Raw genomic sequence first — 23,911 nt, 5'->3', positions numbered from 1 at the left:
AAATGCTTTTTCTGCATCTATTGAAATGACATGTTTTTTTCTGCTTTATTTTGTTAATATAGTAAATTACAGATTAATTTCTTTTTGAATATTAAAACAACCTTGCATTCCTGGGATAAACCATACTTGATCATCATGTATTATTGTTTTTATATAAGGTTAGATTTGAATTACTAGTATTGTGTTTAAAATATTTTCATTGATAGTCATAAGAAATATTGATCTGTAATTTTCTTTTCTTGTAATGTCTTTGTCGGATTTAGATATTAGAGTTTTTCTAGTCTCATAGAATGAGTTGGAAAGTGTTTTCTCTTCCTCTATTTTCTGAAAAAGTTTGTGTAGGTGTTATTCCTTTCTTGACTATACAAGAGAATGTACTATTGAAACCATCTGGGCCTGGAGGTCTTCCTTCCTTCCTTCCTTTCTGAACACACACTCACACACATGTATCTATCCAATTGTTCCAACTCCATTTGTTGAAAAGATCACCCTTTGCTCATGGAATTATCTTTGTCAAAAATTAAATAAGTATAAAGCATAGGCTATTCTGGATTTCTTTCATTTCCATATAAATTTTAGGATCAGTTTGAGAATTTCAACAAAAATTCCTACTGGAGTTTTGATTGGGATTTCACTGTATTTATAGATAAATTATGGGAAAATTGATATCTTAATAGTAATGAATCTTGTGATTGATATATATGGTATATCTTATTTGTCTTCTTTAATTCTCTCATTAGTATTTGTCAGTTTTCAGTATTCAGGTCTTTGTACACATTTTGTTAAATGTATTTTAAGTATTTCATATTTATTATTATGTAGTTATTTTATTTTTAGCTTTTTAATTTTGAAATGGTTTCAGGCTTAGAAAAGTTACAAAATAATATAAATAGTATACCCTTCTCCAATAATACAATTATAACCATATACAATTATAATTGATATAAAACTATTAATTGATCTACAGATCTTCTTCAGATTTATTCAGTTGTACCAATGGAGTCTGTTTTTCTGGACTGAGTTACAATTCTGGATTACACATTGCAATTAGTTGTCATATTTCCCTATTTGCCTTTAGATCTAAGACATTGCCTCCGTCTTCCTTTACTTTGATACTTTTGAAGAGTATTGGCCTGTTGTTTTTTAGAATGTCCCTCAATTTGGGTTTATTTGATGTTTCCTCATGATTAAGTTCTAGTTAAAAATTTGGGGAGAAAAACTACAGTGGTGATATTGTGCCCTTCTTAAAGTATCATATCAAGAGGTACGTGATACTGACGTCTCATTAATGGTGATGTTAACTTTAATCACTTGGTAAAAGTGACATCTGATTCCACTGTAAAGTTACTTTTTTACCCCTATGAAATTAATAAATATTCTTGTGGAAAGAGTCTTTGAATTTTAACATTTGTTCATGATTCTTGCCTGAGAAAAATTGCTTATTGTAGTAGGTGTCAAGTGCGAGTTTTCTATTTCAATCAATTCCTCTACTTTTATTCCCTTGCCCTCCTCCCATTTATTTATTTATCATTTATTTATTTATGTCAGTATGAAATCATAGAAATTTGTTTTATTCTATGAATTAGAATATATTACTGTTATTTTTTGTTATTCAAATTGTCACAGATATGGCCATTTAGAAGCCCTTCAAGTGGACTCCTGTGTCCTCTTGACACGCCCCATTGTTATTTGAACAAGTCCTTACTTTCTGGCACCACAAGATATTCCAGACTTATCTTGTACTTTTCCTGCCCCAGAGTATGTAATACTTTTTTTTGCTATTACAATTTGCATTTTATTTAATTTTAATTTCCAACTTTTCATTGCTGGTATATACAGATACAATTGTTCTTTTTCTTCTCTGACTTACTCAGCTTATTAGTTCTAGTAACTTTTTTGGAGACTCCTTAGGATATTCTCCATATAAGAGCTTTTCATCTGCATCTCTGTTTGAGTTGGGATCCAGATAAAGTCCAGATATTGTAAGTAACTGTTATGTCTACTTGTTTAATATAGAGTCTCATTCCATCTTTATTATTTGTAATTTGTTATTGGTGATTTTTCTATTGTAAAAAACCAGGTCATTTATCTTGTACGGTTTCAAAGTCTGGACTTGCAGGTGGCACTGTTTAACATCTTCAACTGTCCTTGTATTACCTGGATGTCATAATTAGATCTATGATCTTATCAAAATTATATATATATATTTTCAGGACTACTACATACATGTTTTTGTTTACTTTTATCAAAAACCATAAAATGTATTATTTTTGATGTTGTAGCCTTTATTTTTATTTCTTTAAGAGCAAATACTGTGTTTTACTTATGTTTTTTATGGAGATAGCATAGTTACCTCTATGCTATCATAGTTAAAAGCATTGTTTCTGGAGCCTGGAATCAAATCATGTCTCTACCATTTCCTCCTCCTCCTCTTCCTTCTTTCTAAAACATATGTATTGAAATATAATTTACAGACCATACAATTCACTCATTTAAATTAAGTGTACAATAAAATGGCTTTTAGTGTATTCACAGAGTTGTACAACCATTATCACAATCAATTTTAAAACATTTTCATCACACCACAAAGAAACCCTGCACCCCTTAGCTATCAACCCTCAGTCCTCCATCCCCCTATCCTTAGCCAATCATGAATCCACTCACTGTCTCTATAAATTCGTCTATTCTGGACATTTCCTATAAGTAGAATCATATAACTTGTAGTCCTCTGTGATTAGCTTCTTTCACTTAGCCTAATGTTTTTGAAGTTCATTAATATTATAGCATACATCAGTACTTCATTTCTTTTTCTTGCCAAAAATATTCCACTATATGGATACAGCACATTTTATTTATTCGTTCATCATTCATCAGCTGATAGACATGTAGGCTTTTTCCACTTTTTCGGCTGTAATAAATGGTGCTGCAGTGAACATTCATGTACAAATTTTAGTGTGGTCATATATTTTCAGTTCTTATACTTAGGAGTAGACTAAGGGTTATATGAAAACTGCATTTAACCATTTGAGGTATTGTTAGACTGCTTTCCAAAGTGGCTGCACCATTTTACATTTTTACAACTAGTGTATAAAGATCCCATTTCTCTACATCTTTGCCAACACTTGTTGTTTGTCTTTTTGTTTATAGTCATTCGAATAGGCGTGTGGTAGTATCTCATTTGGTTTTGATTTGCGTGTCCTTGATAGCTAACCACTTCATTCTTTCATTCGACAAGTATTTACTGAGTGCCTCATGAGTGGCAGATGCCGTTCTAGGTGCTTAGCATTCATCAGTGAACAAAACAGATAAAGATCCCCACTCTTAGGGAGCTTATGTTCCAGCAGGAGAAGACAGATACTAAGCAGTAAACCTAATATGTACTAAGTAGAGTAAGATAAAGGAATTAAGTGTGACATACTAGAGGGAGGCAGGTTGTAGCAGGGAACTCAAAATAAGCCTCCCACATTGAAAAAGTGATATTTGAGCCAATTCTTGAAGGGGTGAGCTAGTTGGCTCTGTGGATATTTTGGGGAAGAGTATCTCAGGTGTAGAGAACAGCCTTTGTGAGGACCTTACGTGTGCTTGGTATATTTGAGACACAATCAGGAGACCATTGAGGTCACAGTAGAAAGAACAAGTGAGCATGGAGGAGAATAGTAGGTGATACTTCCAGAGAGGTAACAGAGGTTCAAGTCCTATAGGGCACTATAGACCATTTCAAGGACTTTGGAGGTTCTTGAAAAAGATTAGTTGTACAGATACACTCACACCTGGATTTAGGAAGGATGTTACTTTTACTAATTTTGTTTTTACTTTTATATTATTGTTAAATCTTTGTTTTGAATTTCTATTTCATCTAATAGCCTTCTATTGAATAAAATGAATTTTAAGTTGAGACAAATTTCTATGGCATGTTTCTTAATTTGAAGGATTAAAGACAATCAGACAACAACTATACAAGACTTTTTGCAATTCTAAAAATAAAATTTTAAAAAATGTCATCACTCAAGAAACTGATGACAGTGTTTACTTCTTTTTTATTATTATTATTTTTATTCAGGTAACTGGTTTATAACATTATATACATTTCAGGTGTACATCATTATACTTCTATTTGTCTGTAGACTACGTCCTGTTCACCATCCAGAGACTACCATCCATCACCACACACATGTGCCCTGTCACTCCTTTCACCCTCCTCCCTCTCTGCTTCCCCATTGGTTACCACCAACCTAATCTCTGTATTTATGTGTTTAGTGGTGGTCGTTGTTGTTGTTTTTATCTTCTACTTACGAGATCGTATGGTATTTGACTTACTCCATCTGAGTTATTTCACTTAGCATAATAACCTCAAGTTCATCCATGTTGTCACAAATGTCAAGATTTCATCTTTTTTTTATAGCTGAGTAGTATTCCATTGTGTATATATACCACGTCTTCTTTATCCATTCATCCCTTGATGGGCACTTAGGTTATTTCCAAGTCTTGGCTATTGTGAATAATGCTGCAATGAACACAGGGGTGCATATTCTTTACACGTTTGTGTTCTTTGGATAAATACCCAGCAGTGGAATAGCTGGATCATATGTGTTATGAGAGGTTCGGGGATTCGATCGGAGATGTAAAAGACACTTTCCACTCCAAACAAATGAACTGAAGGTATATTTTATTATATAGAGGATAGTAAAGGCGATAGTCTGCAAACAGATCCGAATAGGTCAAATATTAAGAGGGAAAAACATCAAATCGATTGGAAAGGGAAACCCCAGATCGACTGAAGAGAAATTACAGAAATCAACCGGAAATAGAAACACCAGGTTGACCGAAAAGAGAACACATCAAATCAATTACTTCATATCAAATCAATTACTTCACATCAAATCAATTACTCACAAAATCCACGCCCCACTGCCGGGAGAGCCCTGTCAATCGACGCGGCTGGGCAAGGATCACACGTCCGGGACAAGGTGTCCCTTCCACAGGTGGAACTCTCACTAGGGCTCAGTTTCCAGCAGTTTTTATACCATCAGTAATTTTCAGAGTAAGCAATTACAGAGTTTGCAGAGCAAGCATTTAGTGTCTCCATGCACAAATGGTTATCAGTGGCTTACGTGCACTGAGCCCCCTGGCTAACGTCCCAGCCCAGTAGTTGTGTAGGTACATTGTTCTCTGTGGTTATCATCTCAGCCCGGCACAGATGGCCAATCCATTCCGGGCTACGACACTCCAAGAGCCTTGAAATGTTACAACTTGCAACTCTCTCTGTGGGAGAAAGGCCAGTTCCCGCCACACAGAAAGCAGCTTTGTATTTCTTTTTGTGCTGGTGGCTGTAGGTCAATGGAGCAGCCAAACATGGCTGTACTCATGTCAAGACAATATGGTAGTTCTATTCATAATTTTTTGAGGAATATCCACACTGTTTTCCACAGTGGCTGCACCAGTTTGCACTCCCACCAGCAGTGTATGAGAGTCCCCTTCTCTCCACATCCTCTCTAACACTTGTTATTTCTTGTTCTGTTAGTTATAGCCATTCTGACGGGCATGAGGTGATATCTCATTGTAGTTTTGATTTGCATTTCCCTGATAATTAGTGATGTGGAACATTTTTTCATGTGCCTGTAGGCTGTCTGTACATCTTCTTTGGAAGAATGTCTGTTCAGATCTTTTGCCCATTTTTTAATTGGGTTGTTTGTTTATTTGTTGCTGAGATGTATGAGTGTTTACTTCTGAAGAAAAGAATGTGAGGTTGGGAGTTGGAGGTGGGAAGGTATGTGTGCGTAATTATCGCGATTGTTAAAAATAGGTTGAATTCATTTTGTGTGTAAATTATACTCCAGTGAAGTTGATTGAAAAGAAAAGCATATGCATAGTAAGGCAGATGTGTATATGAAAGTATATATAGTCATGTAGTCAGATCCTACAGTAGTGTTTATTTTTCAAAAATTTATGTCTTTTAATTTGATTAATAAAGAAGAATTTTAGAATGACATTACCACATATTGATGAAAATCCACATCTATTTTTAACAACTCACTTGCCATCATTACATATACATTTTATAAATATTTCCATGTTTATTAAAATGACGCTGGAGTAGCCTGTGGCCATGTATAAAATTTGATATATATAATATATCGATAATATAATATATACTATATTAAAATTTTATATGTTAAATAATAATAATATAAATAAAAACGGTTAAGTAAACATTTTGGATATAACCTTCAATCACAAATCTTTTGTCACTTTCTCAAAGTGACATTTAACAAATAGAATGAAGTTTGGCTTTTTTGTTTTGTTCATTTGTTTTGGCTAGCAATCACGAGATCGTTCAGAACAGTATGTTCCAAAGAGACATCCTCCCTCTCCTCACACACGACAAACAAAAATCTTTGATTTCCAGAATTGTAAATCTTGCAACTGCTCAGTGTAACTCCATCAGTTGCAATTCTAACACTGAAGGTGACAGGAGTTTCAGGACAACCAGTGTACAGATCATATGACTTGCTTAATTAAAATCACTGCCTTTTAATTTTACCTCAAAGTTAATACAATAACCTTTGTAACCCTTAGGAGAAATTTGAGCAAAAATTAAAACGAAACTCAGTGATTTTATCAAAATAGACATTAATGCCTCTAGGCATAGGTTTGACGATGTGATAATCTTAGAAGTTGAAAAAGCATGAAATTTACAAATGGAAATCTATTCTAAAAGTTTGTTGTTGATTCTTTATAGTTTGCAATACTTTTTTTTGTGTGTGTGTGAGGAAGATCAGCCCTGAGCTAACATCCATGCCAATCCTCCTCTTTTTTGCTGAGGAGGACTGGCCCTGAGCTAACATCTGCCACCTATCCTACCCCCCTCTATACCCGCTTCTCCTCAAAGCCCCAGCAGACAGCTGTATGCCATAGTTGCACATCCTGCCAGTTGCCGTATGTGGAACGCTGCCTCAGCATGGCCAGAGAAGCGGTGAGTCGGTGCTGCCGGAATCCGAACCCAAGCCACCAGTAGCGGAGGGCACGCACTTAACTGCTAAGCCACTGGGGCGGCCCCTGCAATACTTTTAAAAATAGGAATAATATTCAAAGAGTGTTTAAGATTCTAAACCTACTTTTACAAGACTATTTAACTCTTACCACATTCATGCAAAATAATTGTAGCTAGCATTTATGAAAAGCTTACTACATAACCATACTGTTTTATGAACATTATTTAACATTTTCCAAAATTCTATGATAAATATTAATTATGTTTTTGCTATTCTAAAGAAGAGGAAAGAGAGGCCTGGAGAAGTGAAATAACAAGCCCCAGGTTGCATACTAAAATGAAATGTGAGATCTGATCCCAAACTTTCTGACTCTAGAACCCATACTAATAGTCCTATGCTGTACTATTTTTTTAAGTGTAATAAGTGTTAAATTAATTTGTTTCTGGCCTTTCCCTTGACAGTTTAATTCACACATACACACACACTGAAAAACACATATTCATGGATATAAATAATCATCCTTTTGTGCAGGACAATTTTTTAACATCTTGTAATGTACCATCTAAAATAATACTTGATTTTTGTCTGCTATTCAGTGAATCTCAATTTTAAAAATTAAGACTGACATTTCAGTATGGCTTGGACATATGAGGTTTTGATTGAAAATACATTCCTTTGAGTAGCTCTTCACTTTTTCTGCTAAAATATTTAAAAGCCAGGAGAGTTGTATTTAGACAATGATCTGGAGAGTAACAGCACTGAAATATTTATCAAAGGTATGAATGTGATCCTGAGATTATGTCTGCAGTTCTTCAGTAAAACACAAATGTTGGTAATACCATTATACAAAGAAAAGATTGTATCTTTGCGTACATAAGCAAATAAAGTACAAAGCTGAGTTCAAAGTTCATATAAATGTACCTTAAAAAAAAGAAGAAAGAAGAAATAAACCCAAACATAGAGGAAAATGTTTTTTTAGTCAGTCATTTATTCACTGATTTGATCAATAAATAATCATTGAATGTTAAATATCTTCTATTCTAAGCACTTGGGTTACAAAAATGAAAAGATACAATTCCTGGTTTCAAATATTTCAGTCGTCAGGGAGACAGATAAAATACAAGCTCTTATGACATCCTCTGACAGGTGTTATAATGAGTGTATGTAAAATCTGTCTGGCTAGGCAGAGGAAGAAGCCATTTTACTTTAGACAACTGGGAAGAGATTCTCAAAGGAAGTCACTTTTGAGTTGGGTCTTACAGAGGATATTTTTGGAAGAAATTCAAAATGGAAGGAACTTACTGAAAAATATATTTTGTTTTTAAAAAAAGTTTGCTCTTTATTAATACAAATCAGCTTATAAATCTCAAACGGTCTAACTATATCTAAATCAGAATTTTAGATAAGCTATAACTTTAATAACAATAACTCATCTATGAAGGTAAGACAATCAAAACATTAGAAATGTACTCAAGTTGCATTCAGCAGTGGCTGTAATAGTTCAGGAATATCACAGTTTATTTTTCTTCTCACTAGTCCTCTTTGTGACCTAAGGGAATATTTTTCTCTTTCTCTTTCCTTGGAATAGGAGCAAAGCTGAATCATTGGTTTTACTATCCTATTTTACAGATTAGGAGACTGAGTCCCAAGAAGCCAAAGTTTATCCAAGAAAAAATAATGAGTCTCAGAATAGGGTTCTTTCTCCTACTTCTCTCTGGCATATCCTCCAGATCTTTCCTCCACCCTCTTGCACCTGTTCTCTTCCCCCAGGAGGCTTACCTTGTGTGGTCAGCTGGCTCCCTTGTCCTCTGGCTTCTGGTTGAATTTGATTGATAGAGAGATCAGAAGGAGAAAGTGTAAAATCAAAGTAATTCATTCTCTGATCTCCCTCTCTGAAGAGTTTGTCTCTCTAACAAAGGCTGGTAACTGCTCTCACCCAATAGGCAGTATTTTAGATGATTGCTGTGAATGTTGTTCATTTCAAATCTGGTTGGACACTAATGACATTTAGACATTTTATATTTGTTCTGAAAACCCATCCTGCAAGTTAAAGATAGCCATCTATTCTTAAATTAAATATTTCTCAGTTTTCAGTTGCTGATTTACCACGTCACCATTCTCTCCAAAGCTAAAGCAACTGCAATTATTTCTTTGCAATGTGTAACACTTTGTCATGCCTGGCCATCGCAGAGGCCAAGTTGTCATTTCTCATAATGATCATTTATGATCTTGTCACTGAGGCGATCAGCTGGGGTTTAGGAAGCCTCCTGTTTCCTTGGCTTTTAAATTGTTTGGTTTAACATTTAGCATCTGGGTGTTGGAAATATGTTGTCTGGTTTATAAAACTGAGTATTTTTATACTCCTTGATTGGTTCCAGTGCTTCCTCCAATAAGGCACCAGTGAAGTTCCAAGATGCAAAAGGCATATGATTAGTGACTAAATTCCTGACACATAATTTCAAGTCTATGTGGCATCTCCAATTTAATTGTCTATCAACGAGGACACACATGAGATTTCTTGACATGACTGTGTCAAGAAATGCATTTTCTTCATGAACATGAATTATTATTTTGAAACATGAACTATTTACAGGTTCAAGGTGATAGTGCCTCAAAATTATGCCATAATGATGCATTACCATATAACATGGTAGAATGCAATTTATGATGACAAAGCTTCTTTACTGTAAATAAAGATGCTGATTAGGTTTGCAAGGTGCAGTATTTGTGAACTTATGATAAAAATGTTTTAATATGGAGATAAGAAAGTGTAATTTAGTGGATTTTACTTCTGTGTTTCACATGGAACTCTAACCAGTGAAATGAGATGTCTGAAGTCAGCTTGATTCTGAGTGGCACCTGTTGTACTCTATAAAGGCAACACACGTAATTATAGACTGAGTTTAATGTTGCATTTTCCCCCTTTGTGTCAGCAGAAGTAAAGAAGTAAACTACCAGACTCAGTCAGTGTTAAAATTCATAGAAGTTGCTATGTACCAAATGGACTTTTGGTAACAACTTAGAAAAACATTTATTTTCACAAGACTAACTATTCCTTATCCATAGAAAACAACTATTTTTATTCATGTCTAAGTATTAAAATTTCTTTTTCATTCTTAGTGATTCAGCACTGTTTACTGAGTGTCTATTTTGTTCATGCAAAATATGATACTGAATAGAAAAGGGAATCAAAGACGTTATTACAGTCTGTAACTTGAAGGAGCATACTGTCTTTCACAGTAAAGATAGCACATATACATCTGCTAATATCAGAGAAGAATTTCTCTAGTTCCTTTAACCAAGACAAATCTTATATATAAAATTTAATTCAGATCTTGGTTGCTTGGGTCTGAAATAGCATCAAATCACTTAGTAAATCTGTGACGTTGGGCTGATTACATAACTTCATTCAGCTTCAATCCTCATCAATAAAATGTGGATTGAAATAGTATCTACCATACAGGTTAGTGTGAAGATTAAATTAGGTGTTATACATGTAATACATACATATCCAGTACATTGTAAACATTCATGAAGTGATAGCTCTTATTGTTTACTTAAAAAATGGTAAAAGATGAATGAATGAATGAAAGCTCTTGTGGGTTCCGGTAAAACGTGAATCAGGGAGTCCTTAATTTGTAAATACTGCTCTAATATTTGTATTCTCCTTCACTTTCTTGCTCAAAATATCAAAAGTATTATCCGTTAGACAAATGCAGTTTTTTTTTTTTATTGAGCTAATCTTAGTTCATAACATTATAAAAAGTTTAACGTGTACGACATTATGATACGGCTTCTATATACACTACAGCATGCTCACCACCAAAATATAGTTTCCTCACCATACAATTGACCCCCTTTACCCATTTCTCCCTCTTCCACCCGCTTCCCCTCTGGTAGCCACCAGTCTGTTCTCTATATCTATGTGTGTGTTTCTTTTTGTTGTTTTATCTTCCACATATAAATGAAATCATACAGTATTTGTCTTTCTCCATCTGACTTATTTCACTTAGCATAATACCCTCAGGGTCCATCCATGTTATCATAAATGGCAAAATTTCCTCTTTTTTTTATGATGGAGTTGTGTGCCATTGCATATATATGCCACATCTTCTTTATCTATTCATCCGTCAGTGGACACTTAGGTTGTTTCTATATCTTGGCTGTTGTAAAGAATGCTGCAGTGAACATCGGAGTGCATATATCTTTTTGAATTAGTTTTGTGTTCTTGGGATAAATACCCAGCAGTGGAATAGCAGAATTATATGGGAGTTCCATTCTTAATTTTTTGAGGAATCTCCGTACTGTTTTCCATAGTGGCTGCACCAATTTACATTCCCACCAACAGTGTATGGGGATTCCCTTTTCTCCACATCTTCTCCATTACTTGTTATTTCTGGTCTTCTTCTTTCCTTTTTTTGTGAGGAAGATTAGCCCTGAGCGAACATCTCTTGCCAATCCTCTTCTTTTTTGCTGAGGAAGATTGGCCCTGAGCTAACATCTGTGCCCATCTTCCCCTATTTTATGTGGGATCCCTGCCACAGCATGGCTTGATAAGCGGTGCATAGATCCACTCCAGGATCCAAACTGGCAAACCCTGGGACACCAAAGCAGAGCGAGCAAACTTAACCACTATGCCCCTTTCCTGACTTTCTGATGATAGCCATTCTAACAGGCATAAGGTGATATCTCATTATCATTTTGATTTGCATTTCCCTAATAATTAGTGATGCTGAAAATCTTTCCATGTATTTGTTGGCCATCTGTATGTCTTCTTTGGAAAAATGTTAATTCAAGTCCTCTGCCCATTTTTTAATTGGGTTATTTGTTTTTTCTTGTTGAGTTGTACAAGTTCTTTATATATTTGGATATTAACCCCTTATCCAATACATGATTTGCAAATATTTTCTCCCATTTGGTAGGTTGCCTTTTCATTTTGTTGAGGGTTTTCTCTGCTTTTTAGTTTTGAAGATTTTTATTTTGATGTAGTCCTATTTGTTTATTTTTTCTTTTGTTTCCCTTGCCTGAGGAGACATATCCAAAAAGATATTTCTAACACTGATGTCAAAGAGCATACTGCTATGTTTTCTTCTAGAAGTTTGAGGGTTTCAGGTCTTAATTCAAGTCTTTTATCCATTTTGAGTTAGTTTTTGTGAATGATGTAAGATAGTGGTATTCATTCTTTTGCATGTGGCTGTTCAGTTTTCCCAACACCATTTATTGAGAGGACTTTTCTTTCTCCATTGTGTGTTGTTGGTTCCCTTGTCAAAAATCATCTGTCCATAGATGAGTGGGTTTATTTCTAGGCTCTCAATTCTGTTCCATTGATCTGCTTGTTTGTTTTTCTCCCAGTACTGTGCTGTTTTGATTACTGTAGCTTTGTAGTATAATTTGAAATTGGGAGTGTGATTTCTCCTGCTAAGTTCTTTTTTCTGAGGATTGCTTTGGCTATTCAAGGTCTTTTGTGGTTCCATACAAATTTTAGGGTTTTTTGTTCTCTTTGTGTGAAAAATGTCCTTGGGATTTTGATAGAAATTGCATTGAATCTGTAGATTGCTTTAGGTAATATGGACATTTTAACAATGTTAATTCTTCCTAGCCATGAGCACAGACTATCTTTCCATTTCTTTGTATCTTCTTCAATTTCTTTCAACAATGCCTTATAGTTTTCAGTGTATAGGTCTTTCACCTCCTTGGTTAAATTTATTCCTAGGTATTTTATTCTTTTTGTTGCAATTGTAAATGTGATTGTTTTCTTAATGTCTCTTTCTGTTAGTTCATTGTTAGTGTATAGAAACACAACAGATTTTTGTATATTGATTTTGTACCCTGCAAATTTACTGTATTCGTTTATTATTTCTGATAGTTTTTTGGTGGAGTCTTTAGGGTTTTCTATATATACAATCATGTCATCCATAAATAATGACAGTTTTACGTCTTCCTTTCCAACTTGGATGTTTTTGTTTCTTTTTCTTGTCTAATTGGTTGGCTAGGACTTCGAATACTAGGTTGTATAAGAAGCATGAGAGTGGGAATCCTTGTCTTGTTCCTAGTCTTAAAGGAATAGCTTTCAGTTTTTCATAATTGAGTATGATGTTAGCTGTGGGTTTGTCATATATGGACTTTATTATATTGAGATGTGTTTCTTCTAAACCCATTTTATTGAGAGTTTTTCTCATAAATTGATGTTGAATCTTGTCAAATGCTTTTTCTGCACCTATTGAGATGATCATATGATTTTTATTGTTCATTTTGTTAATGTGGTGTATCACATTGATTGATTTGGGGAAGTTGAACCGTTCTTGCATCCCTGGAATAAATCCCACTTGATCATGGTGTATGACATTTTTAACGTATTGTTTTATTCAATTTGCTAATAGTTTGTTGAGGATTTTTACATCTATGTTCATCACAGATATTGGCCTGTAACTTTATTTTTTTGGTGTGTTGTCCTTATCTGGTTTTGGTATCCAGGTAATATTTGCTTCATAAAATGAGTTAGGAAGCATCCTCTCCTCTTTAATTTTTTAGAAGAGTTTGAGAAGGATACATATTAAATCTATTTTGAATGTTTGGTAGAATTCACCAGAGAAGCCATCTGGCCCTGGACTTTCGTTTTTTGGGAGGTTTTTGATTACTATTTCAATCTCTTTGCTTGTGATTGGTCTATTCAGATACTCTGTTTCTTCTTAATTCAGTTTTGGGAGGTTGTATGATTCTAAGAATTTATCTGTTTCTTCTAGGTTATCCAATGTGTTGGCATATAGCTTTTCATAGTATTCTCTTATAATCCTTTGTATTTCTGTGGTGTCCATTGTAATTTCTCCTCTTTCATTTCTGATTTTATTTATTTGAGCCTTTCCTCTTTTTTTTTTAGTTGAGTCTAGCTAAAGGTTTGTCAATTTTGTTTATCTTTTCAAACAACCAGCTCTTAGTTTCATTTATCTTTTCTAATGTCTTTTTAGTCTCTATTTAATTTATTTCTGCTCCAATTTTTATTATTTCCTTCCTTCCACTGACTTTGGGCTTCATTTGTTCTTCTTTTTCTAGTTCCTTTAGGTGTAACATTAGATAGTTTATTTGAGTTTTTTCTTGTTTCTTGAGGTATATTGCTGTATTGCTATAAAATTCCCTCTTAGTATTGATTTTGCTGCATCCCGTAGATTTTGGTATGTTGTATTTTCATTTTCATTTGTCTTCAGATATTTTTTGATTTCCCCTTTGGTTTCTTCATTGACTCAACAGTTGTTCAGTAACATGTTGTTTAGTCTCCACATATTTGTGATTTTTCTGGCTTTCTTCTTGTAATTGATTTCTACTTTTATAGCATTTTAGTTAGAAAAGTTGCTTGATATGATTTCAGTCTTCTTAAATTTATTAAGACTTGTTTTGTGTCCTAACATATAGTCTATCTTTGAGAATGTTCCATGTGCACTTGAGAAGTCTGTGTATTCTGCTGATTTTGGTTGGAATGTTCTGTATATATCTATTAAGTCTATCTGGTTTAATGTTTCATTTAAAGCTGATGTTTCCTTGCTGAGATTCTGCCTGGATGATTTATCCATTGATGTAAGTGGGGTGTTAAAGTCCCCTACTATTATGTTGCTGACAATTTCTTCCCTTTAGGTCTGTTAATAACTGCTTTTATATTTTGGTGCTCCTATATTAGGTGCATAAATATTAATAAATGTTATGTATTCTTGAAGGATTGTCTACTTTATCATTATATAATGTCCATCTTTGTCTCGTTATGTTTTTAAGCTTGAAGTCTATTTTGTCTGATATGAGTGTGGCTATGCTCACTTTCTTTTGGCTGCCATTTGCTTCAAATATGTTCTTCCATCCTTTCACTTTGAGCCTATGTTTGTCTTTGAAGCAGAAATGAGTCTTCTGCAGCCAGTGTATAGTTGAATCTTGTTTTTTAATCCGTCCTGCCACTTTGTGTCTTTTGATTGGTGAATTCAATTCAATTATATTTAGAGTGATTATTGACATATGAGAACTTAGTACTACCATTTTATCTTTTGTTTTCTGGTTGCTCTATCTCTCTATTGTTTCTTTTTCCTTGTGTTTATGTCTGTCATTTTAGTTTGGCGATTTTCTATGATGTTTTTATCAGGTTTCTCTTTTTTTGTTGTTTCGTGTGTCTGCTCTAGATTTTCATTTTGTGGTTACCATAAGGTTTGTACAAAACATGTCATAGATAAAATAGTCCTTTTTCTGCTGATAGCATCTTATCTTCATTTGCCTATACAGATTCCATCTTTTTTTCCCCCTTTTATGTCTTTGCTGTCATAAATTATATCTTTTTTTATCGTGAGTTTCTTATCAAATTGAAGTGGTTATAATTATTTTAATGCTTTTTTTCCCCTTTAACATTTATGCTATAATTGTTTACCATTATATTCTGATATAGAGTTACAATTTTCTGATTCTGTTTATTTATCACCTTACTCAAAGTTTTGTATAATTTTGCCTTTTTGTTTCGGGTAGTAGAGCTCCTTTGAACATTTCTTGTAAGGCAGATCTGGTGGTAATGAACTCCCTCAGCTTTTGTTTGTCTGGGAAAGCCTTTATTTTTCCTTCATATCTGAAGGATGACTTTGCTGGATAGAGTGTTCTTAGCTGACAGTTTTTATCTTTCAACTTTTGAATATATCATTCCACTCTCTCCTGGTCTGTAGGGTTTCTTGTGAGAAATCAGCTGATAGCCTAATGGGGGTTCCCTTGTAGATTATTGTTTTTTTCCCCTAGTTGACTTTAATATTCTTTCTTTGTCATTGACTTTTTTTAAAAAAATTTATTCCAGCTGTTTAATAGTATGGAAAATAAAAACAGGCTCCAATACCCACCAACCCAAAAAAAAAGAGCTTTCTCTAGGAAAGGTACAATATATACAATGGATTAGGAATATCTAGGAACTGCAATACAAGGCCAGTAAGAAAATCTCAACAAATAAAAATGGTCATTTTTCAAAGGCCCCTTAACAAAGAACAATTAAAACATTATAAAAAGAATTAAAGAGATAATATTATTAACTGATTTAAGGAAAAAGCACCACCTAGTAATCTTATGTATTATTGATGAAGGATGACTTGCAGAATCATCTCACCTCAATATTCCTTTCAGAAAGTAATTAATAGAAATCCACAAGCGAATGTTGCACTTGAAGGAAAAGGCTTTTAAACAATATATTTACAACATTTATAACAACTCTTTCATGTTGAATGTTTTCTAGAATGTTACATACAAATTAATTTCCATCAAGCTTTCTCATATGACATTTATATTTCTTTTTGGTGAGAGTTTCACATAGAAGGATGTGGGCCAATTGAAGCCTTTCCCATGCTGTTTACATTCAAGAGGTTTTTCTCAAGCCAGTCATTTCATGCCTTCAGAAAGAACTGGGGTGACAACAGGCTTTCCCAGATTCTTTCATTTACTTGAGTTTTCGTCTAGTGTGTGTTCTCGCATATCCTCCAAAGTTTTCATGAGAAATAAAAGCTTTCCCACTTTCCTGTCATCCATAGGGTTTCTCTCCACTGTGACTTCTTTCATATCTTCGAAGATATCTGAGAGAAATGAATGCTTTCCCACACTCCTTACATTCATAGGGTTTCTCGCTAGTACGAATTCTTTCATGTACTTGAAGAGACGTGGAAGAAGTGAACGTTTTACTGCATTTTTTACATTCATAGGGTTTTTCTCTAGTATGAGTTCTTTCATGTTTTCGAAGAGAACTGGTATAACTGAAGGCTTCCCCACACTCCTTACATTCATAGGGTCTTTCTCCAGTGTGATTTCTTTCATGTAGTTGGAAACCTCGAAGAGAAATAAAAGCCTCACCACATTCCTTACATACATAAGGTGTCTCTCCTGTGTGGTTCTTTTGTGCATTTTTAAGGAACTGTAATCACTGAAGGCTTTCCCACATTCTTCACATTTATATGATTTCTCTCCAGTGTGCACTCTCAGGTGTCTTTGAAAGTCTGTGTGACAAATGAGGGCTTTCCCACATTATGGACATTCACAGGGTTTCTCTCCAGTATGAGGTCGTTCATGTTATTGAACAGAATTGGAACGATTGAAGGCTTTACCACATATTTTACATTCATACGGTTTCTCTCCAGTGTGACTCTTTCTATGTATTTGAAATGCACTGGGAGAAGAGAATGCTTTCTCACATTCCTTACACTTATAAGGTCCATCTCCACCATGAGTGACCACGTGTGCTTGAAGCTTTGTGAGAGTTATACAGTCTTTCCCACATTCCTTACATTCATAGGATTTCCGTCTAGTATGAATTCTTTTTTGTCTTTGAAGAGAACCAGAACAAGTGAATGCTCTACTGCATTTTTTACATTCATATGGTTTCTCTCCAGTATGAGTTCTTTTATGTCTTTGAAGAGAACTGGCACAACTGAATGCTTACTGCATTTTTTACATTCATAGGGTTTCTCTCCAGTATGAGTTCTTTCATGTACTTGAACATTACTGGAAAACTTGAAGGCTTTACCACATATTTTACATTCATACGGTTTTTCTCCAGTGTGACTCCTTTCATGTATTCGAAATGAACTGAGATAAATGAATACTTTCCCACATTCCTTACACTTATAGGGTTTCTCTCCAGTGTGACTTCTTTCATGTATTTGAAGTGAATGGGGCCACCTGAAGGCTTTCCCACATTCCTTACATTTATAGATTTTCATTCCATTGTGATTTCTTTCATGTTTTTCAAAAAATTGGAGATAATAGAAGGCTTTCCCACAGTCCTTGCTTTTATATGGCTTCTCTCGAGATAATAGAAGGCTTTCCCACAGTCCTTGCTTTTACATGGCTTCTCTCCATATTTTTGATACTCATATGGTTTGTGTCCAGTGTGACATCTGACATGCCTATAAAAGAATGAATTATGCATGAAGACTTTTCCACACACACTGCATTCATATGGTTTCACTCCAGGAGTTTTCTTGTTCAGATTGAGATTTGAAACAAGGCTAAAGTTTTCTCAACATTGACTACCCTCTTCGCTTTCACAGAGCCTCTCTATCATATGACTTCTTAGTTTTCTCTCCTAGTTTTTGTACTGATCTTCAATGTCATGATCTTCCCATTGTTTTCCTAAAATGCAAACCCCACAGATGCCAGGTTCCTGAAGGTTTCCCACATCACATCTCTGTAGAGTTTCTTGTGTGAAGGATCCAGTAAAGCCCACTCCTCTGGGGTGAAGTTCACAGCCACATCCTCAATGGCCACTGAGACCATCGCTAAGTTTCCTGGGTCCCCCAGCATCCTTCCTAGATTTGGCACTGGTCACAGTGTGACGGAGTTGGTGGCAGAGCAATGTGCGACCTTGAAGGGCAGGCGGCCCACCATCCGAAGGACTGTGAGGTGCACAGAAAGTCGGGCTGTCATTGACTTTTGATAGTTTTGTTATCGTCCGTCTTGGAGGTCTTTTTGTGTTGAGATAAATGGGTGTTCTATTTGCTTCATGGATTTTTATAGCCAGTTCCTTCCTCAGGTTTGGGAAGTTCTCAGCTATTATTTCTTAAAATAAGCTCTCTGCTCCCTTTCCTCTGTTTTCTCCTTCTGGATTGTCAATTATCCTCATGTTTCCTTTTATAATGGAGTCAGATAATTCTTGTAGAATTTCTACATTTTTAAAAAGCCCTTAATTCTCTCTCTTCCTCTAGCTGCATCATTTCTAGATTTCTATACTTGGGCTTGCTAATTCTCTCTTCCATATGGTCTCCCCTGTTTCCAGTGCTTTCTAGGAAGCACTCACTTACTGAATTCTTCGCTCCAGAATTTCTCTTTGGTTCTGTTTTAGAGTTGCAATGTCTTCGGTAAGATATTCTTTCCTTTCATTAATTTTATTGCTGAGCTCATTGAACTGCCTTTTGAGTTTTCTTGTAGCTCATTGAGTTTCTTCATGATAAGTATTTTGAATTCTCTATCAGTTAGACCACAATCTTTCTTGACTTTATTTGGTTTCTGGAGAAATGCCATTTTCTTCTTGTGATATCTTGTTACTGTGGTTTCTCATGGTGCTCTATGAGTTGTTCTCTTGCCAGCACAGTTGAAGTAACAAACACCTTTCTTATTTAGAGGAAGCTTTGTTTACTTTAATTCTAATAGTTCAACAGGTTAGTAATTAGAGGCCTTTCTTTTGTTTTGCAGTAGGAGGCACTATAGCACAAGGTTTTGGTTTCTGTTACTTGAATTGTCTTTGGCTATATTTGAAAATCAGCACTTTTCCTCCTCCACTGCCTCTGCCAGAGGTGACTCCAGTGCCCTCCTTCTTGCTGCTTGTGACTTTAGTGTCATTGGTGCCTTGCTGTTGCCAGTGTTGCTATAGTTGCTGGCATCACCACTAGGGGCACCAGGATGGTGGGTGCCTCCACTGCATTCAGGGTTGCCTGGGTTGTGGGTACCACTACTGTGGCAGGGAAAGGGGTAAGGTGGTGAGGGAGCTGGAGTTACAGGCACCTCTGCTACATACAGGGTTGTTAGGTTCACGGGTGCCACCACTGTGGGCAGGGGGGCCATAGTTGCTGGTGCCACCTTGGCTGGAGGAACTGGGATCATGGGCCCACCACTGCTGCTGCCCAGTTCTCTGAGGCCATGGGCACTGCTGCAGCTGGGAGGTGAAAGTCATGTGTGCCACCTTAGCTGCTGCTACCAGGTTGCCTGGGACTGGGGGCTCAGCTGCTATGGTTAGGGGTCAGGTTCATGGGCACTGCCTCCACTGTTCCCTGGTTCTGCCTCCTCTGTGTGTTCTAATCCACCCACCTTCAGATGTACAGATGTGTGGATCTCTTCAATGTCCTAGTGTGTTGAGCAGAGGAAACTTTGTTGAGTTATAGATGTTTTACCAGCTGTAGACTGAAGAGGAAAGACAAAGGGAGTGTCTCATGCTGCCATGATGCTGACATCATTGAATCCAAATGCAGTTGATCTTGACTGGTCTCCCTGCACTCTTATTTTTATTTAATCTAGTCTCTACACCAGAGGCAGAATAATCTTTAAAACTACAAACCAGTAATGACAGTAATGTGCTTAAAAAATGTTAATGATTTACCATTGCTTTCAGAACAAAATTCAGACTCACAACCTTGACCTATAGGAAATCCTACATGTTGGCCCTTCTAGCTTTTCTCACCCAGCTCATCATGGAATCCTCTCCCCAGGTGTCTGTGTGACAGTCATGCTCACTTAACCTTTGCTCATTTCCCAGCATTTCATGTTCTCCTTTCCTCTTTACTTTTTTTTTTTTTTTGAGGAAGATTGGCCCTGAACTAATATCTGTTGCCAATCTTCCTCTTTTTCTTTTTCCTCCCCAAAGCCCCAGTACATAATTGTATATCCTAGTTGTAGGTCCTGCTAGTTCTTCTATGTGGGACGCCACTTCCGCATGAGTTGATGAGTGGTGAGTAGCTCCGCACCCAGGATCCAAGCCAGCAAACCCCGGGCAGCTGAATCGGAGCTTGCAATCCCAACCACTGCGCCACTAGGCTGGCCCCTCCTCTTTACTTTGGTGCCATGTATTCCCTCTGCCAAAAGCCCTTCTCTCTCTCCCTTTCCTACTGGCTATTCATCCTTCCCTTTCTCAGGAAAATCTTCATAGATAGCACACTAGAGTAGTTATCATTTTTATGCTCTCATAGCAAGCTATCTTTCCTTCATCATATTAATTTTTAAAAAACATTTATTGAAATTTAAAGCAGATATAAATCTCAAAGTTTGACTCTTTTAAAAGGAAGGAGTAAAACTGTTTATCTTCATCAGGTCAGGCTGCTGTAACAAAATACCATAGACTGAGTGGCTTAAACAGACATTTATTTCTAGTTCTAGAGGCTGGGAAATCTGAGATCAGGGTGCCAGCATGGTTAGGCTCAGGTGACAGCCCTCTTCCTTGCTTGCAGATGGCTGCCTTCTTACTATATCTTCACATGGAGGAGAGAGAGAGAAAGAGATGTTTTCCTCTTCTTATAAGGACACTAATGCCACCATGGGGGTCTCAACCTCATGGCCTCATCTAAACTTAATTACCTTCCAAAGGCTCCACCTACAAATATGGTCACATGGAGGGAAGGGGTTAGGGCTCCACCTATCAATTTTGGGGGGAAAAAAACGTTCAGTCCATAAGACTATTATGGGTGATCTTTTATACCCATGAAATTTTGACTAGGAAATAACATGTTATTTCTAAAGAAATACAAATGAGGAATATTAAATTAAACCTGTACACTTACTAAGTATTAGCAGTCTTTTCAGGTTTCCAATAGGATAGAAAATTAATTTTCCCTGTGTTACTGTGTGTGTGTGTGGTGGGGGGGGGAAATAAGATGAAAACCGCTATTATACAGCAATGTGTCTTGCACTTAGATCAGTAAATTTTATCTACACACAGGAGAACGTATGGAAGAATTCTCTTGTCATTTTGTAAAATAGGGTGTTCTAATATTATTACAGATCAAGAATGACATCTTTTTTTCCTCTTTAAAAAGCCTGACATTTGGGGATAGTTGCTTTTTTTAGGTTAAAATTTTAAAATTTATTTTACTCATAACTCTAGGAACTTTGGATTGCTCATGTGCCTGTCACTTTAAGTTTCAGGATCTTCCTTCTATTAAGGAAGGAGGATGAAGCTTGACAAATCATCTGCATAGAAGTGGGTAGAGAAGTAAAATGAAGTGGGTAGAGGAGTGAAGTGGGTAGACAAGGGAAAAGGAAAAAGCCCCCAATTCAATGCCAAAATATTTCCATTGGGTTGCAATTTTCAAAGAAGATTTTAAAAAGGCTTTAGTGCAGCCAGACCAGAGGGTAGCCTTGGTCAGGTGCACTACAAAAACCTTATAACTCAGAAGCACACTAAGCTATGGCTGATATTTGGCACCTCCTTAGGTCTGGATTGGGACATGAAACTACACCCATTGAGAGTAATTAGCAAATGTACACTTGGTGTATTGTTACCTATTTCAATTATTGGGTGGCACCAGATGCAATGTAGGGGGAAAAAAATCAGTGACAGTAAAAATAATATTTTATTCTGTCCCCTCCCACTCTTCTACTTGCTGCCACTCAGCTTCCTTATACCATTTTCCTCTTCTTGTTCCCACAACAATGTTACAGTCAGAAAGTAGTAATCAGTAGGAGAGAGAGGCTACAGTGGACCTACGCCATCTTGGCTAGCACCGGAAGTCCCATCAACTTAATTTTAAGTGAATGCATAGCATACACTATGATACCAATTTGTAAAGAAAAAAAGGAAATAAATATATAGTCTTAATCCAAAATGATGAGTAATTATATCTGTGTGCTAAGATTATTATTATTTTCTTTTTATAATTTTCTCTATTTTATAATTCTTGTTCTTCAACATGAGTTCCCAAAACTGTAGCATTGGCAACATCTGGAAGTTAGAAATGAAGAATCTCAGTTTCTACTCCTGACCTAGTGAATCAGCATCTGAATTTTAATAAAAATATCAAAGTGAATTGCATGCACATTAAAATTTGAGAAACATTGCTCTATAAAACAAAAATTACTTATATACTCAGAATAAAATGAAGTAATTGTTTTTATAAAAGGGGAATTAACAGTTAATTTGGAACGAATGAGGCAGGGCTAGGGAAATAAGGATGATAACATTGTTAATTACCTCATAATAATTTAGAGTTTGATATAGGATGGAGGAGAGAGGGGACTTATTTTTTTATTTTATTTTATTTTTTTTTAATTTTTTGTTTATTGCAGTAACATTGGTTCATAGCCTTGTATAAATTTCAGGTGTACATCATTATACTTCTATTTCTGCATAGATTACATCGTGTTCACCACCCAAATACTAATTACAACCCATCACCACACACATGTGCTGAATTATCCCTTTCATCCTCCTCCCTCCCCACTTCCTCTCTGGTAACCACCAATCCAATCTCTGTCTCTATGTGTTTGTTTATTGCTGTTATTATCTACTACTTAATGAAGGAAATCATACGGTATTTGACCTTCTCCCTCTGACTTATTTCACTTTGCATTATACCCTCAATGTCCATCCATGTTGTCACAAATGGCTGGATTTCATCGTTTCTTATGGCTGAGTAGTATTCCATTGTGTATATATACCACATCTTCTTTATCCATTTGTCCCTTGATGGGCACTTAGGTTGCTTCCAAGTCTTGGCTATTGTGAATAACGCTGCAATGAACACAGGGGTGCGTGTATCTTTATGCATTGGTGTTTTCAAGTTCTTTGGATAGATACCCAGCAGTGGAATAGCTGGATCATATGGTAGTTCTATCCTTGATTTTTTGAGGAATCTCCATACTGTTTTCCATAGCGGCTGCACCAGTTTGCACTCCCACCAGCAGTGTATGAGAGTTCTCCTCTCTCCACATCCTCTCCAACACATGTTGTTTCCTGTCTTGTTAATTATAGCCATTCTGACGGGCATGAGGTGATATCTCATTGTAGTTTTGATTTGCATTTCCCTGATAGTTAATGATTTTGAACATCTTTTCATGTGCCTGTTGGCCATCTGTATATCTTCTTTGGAGAAATGTCTGTTCAGGTCTTTTGCCCATTTTTTAATTATGTTGGTAGTTTTTTTGTCGTTGAGATGCATTAGTTCATTGTATATTTTGGAGATTAAGCCCTTATCAGATGTATGATTTGCAAATATCTTCTCCCAATTATTAGGTTGTCTTGTCATTTTATTGATGGTTTCCTTTGCTGTGCAGAAACTTTTTAGTTTGATGTAGTCCCATTTGTTTATTTTTTCTATTGTTTCTCTTGCCCCCTCAGACATGGTACTTGAAAATATGTTGCTAAGACCGATGTCGAAGAGTGTACTTCCTATGTTTTCTTCTAGATGTTTCATGGTTTCAGGTCTTACATTCAAGTCTTTAAT

At 35.8% G+C, this 23,911-nt stretch overlaps 1 protein-coding gene and 1 pseudogene across 5 annotated transcripts in view; one reads left to right on the top strand and one right to left on the bottom strand.

Annotated features, from left to right (window-relative positions):
* LRP1B (LDL receptor related protein 1B) overlaps nucleotides 1–23,911 on the top strand; it is a 1,862,264-nt gene that overhangs the window by 1,545,176 nt on the left and 293,177 nt on the right. The gene's annotated exons all lie outside the window — the stretch shown is intronic.
* Nucleotides 16,432–18,274, bottom strand: LOC106800820 (uncharacterized; annotated as a pseudogene).

This window comes from Ceratotherium simum, chromosome 9, assembly GCF_057802395.1.
Source record: "Ceratotherium simum simum isolate JZ-2026a chromosome 9, ASM5780239v1, whole genome shotgun sequence".
Lineage (NCBI taxonomy): Eukaryota > Metazoa > Chordata > Mammalia > Perissodactyla > Rhinocerotidae > Ceratotherium > Ceratotherium simum.
Note: the sequence above shows the minus strand (reverse complement) of the source record. Positions and strands in the feature narration are given on the sequence as shown.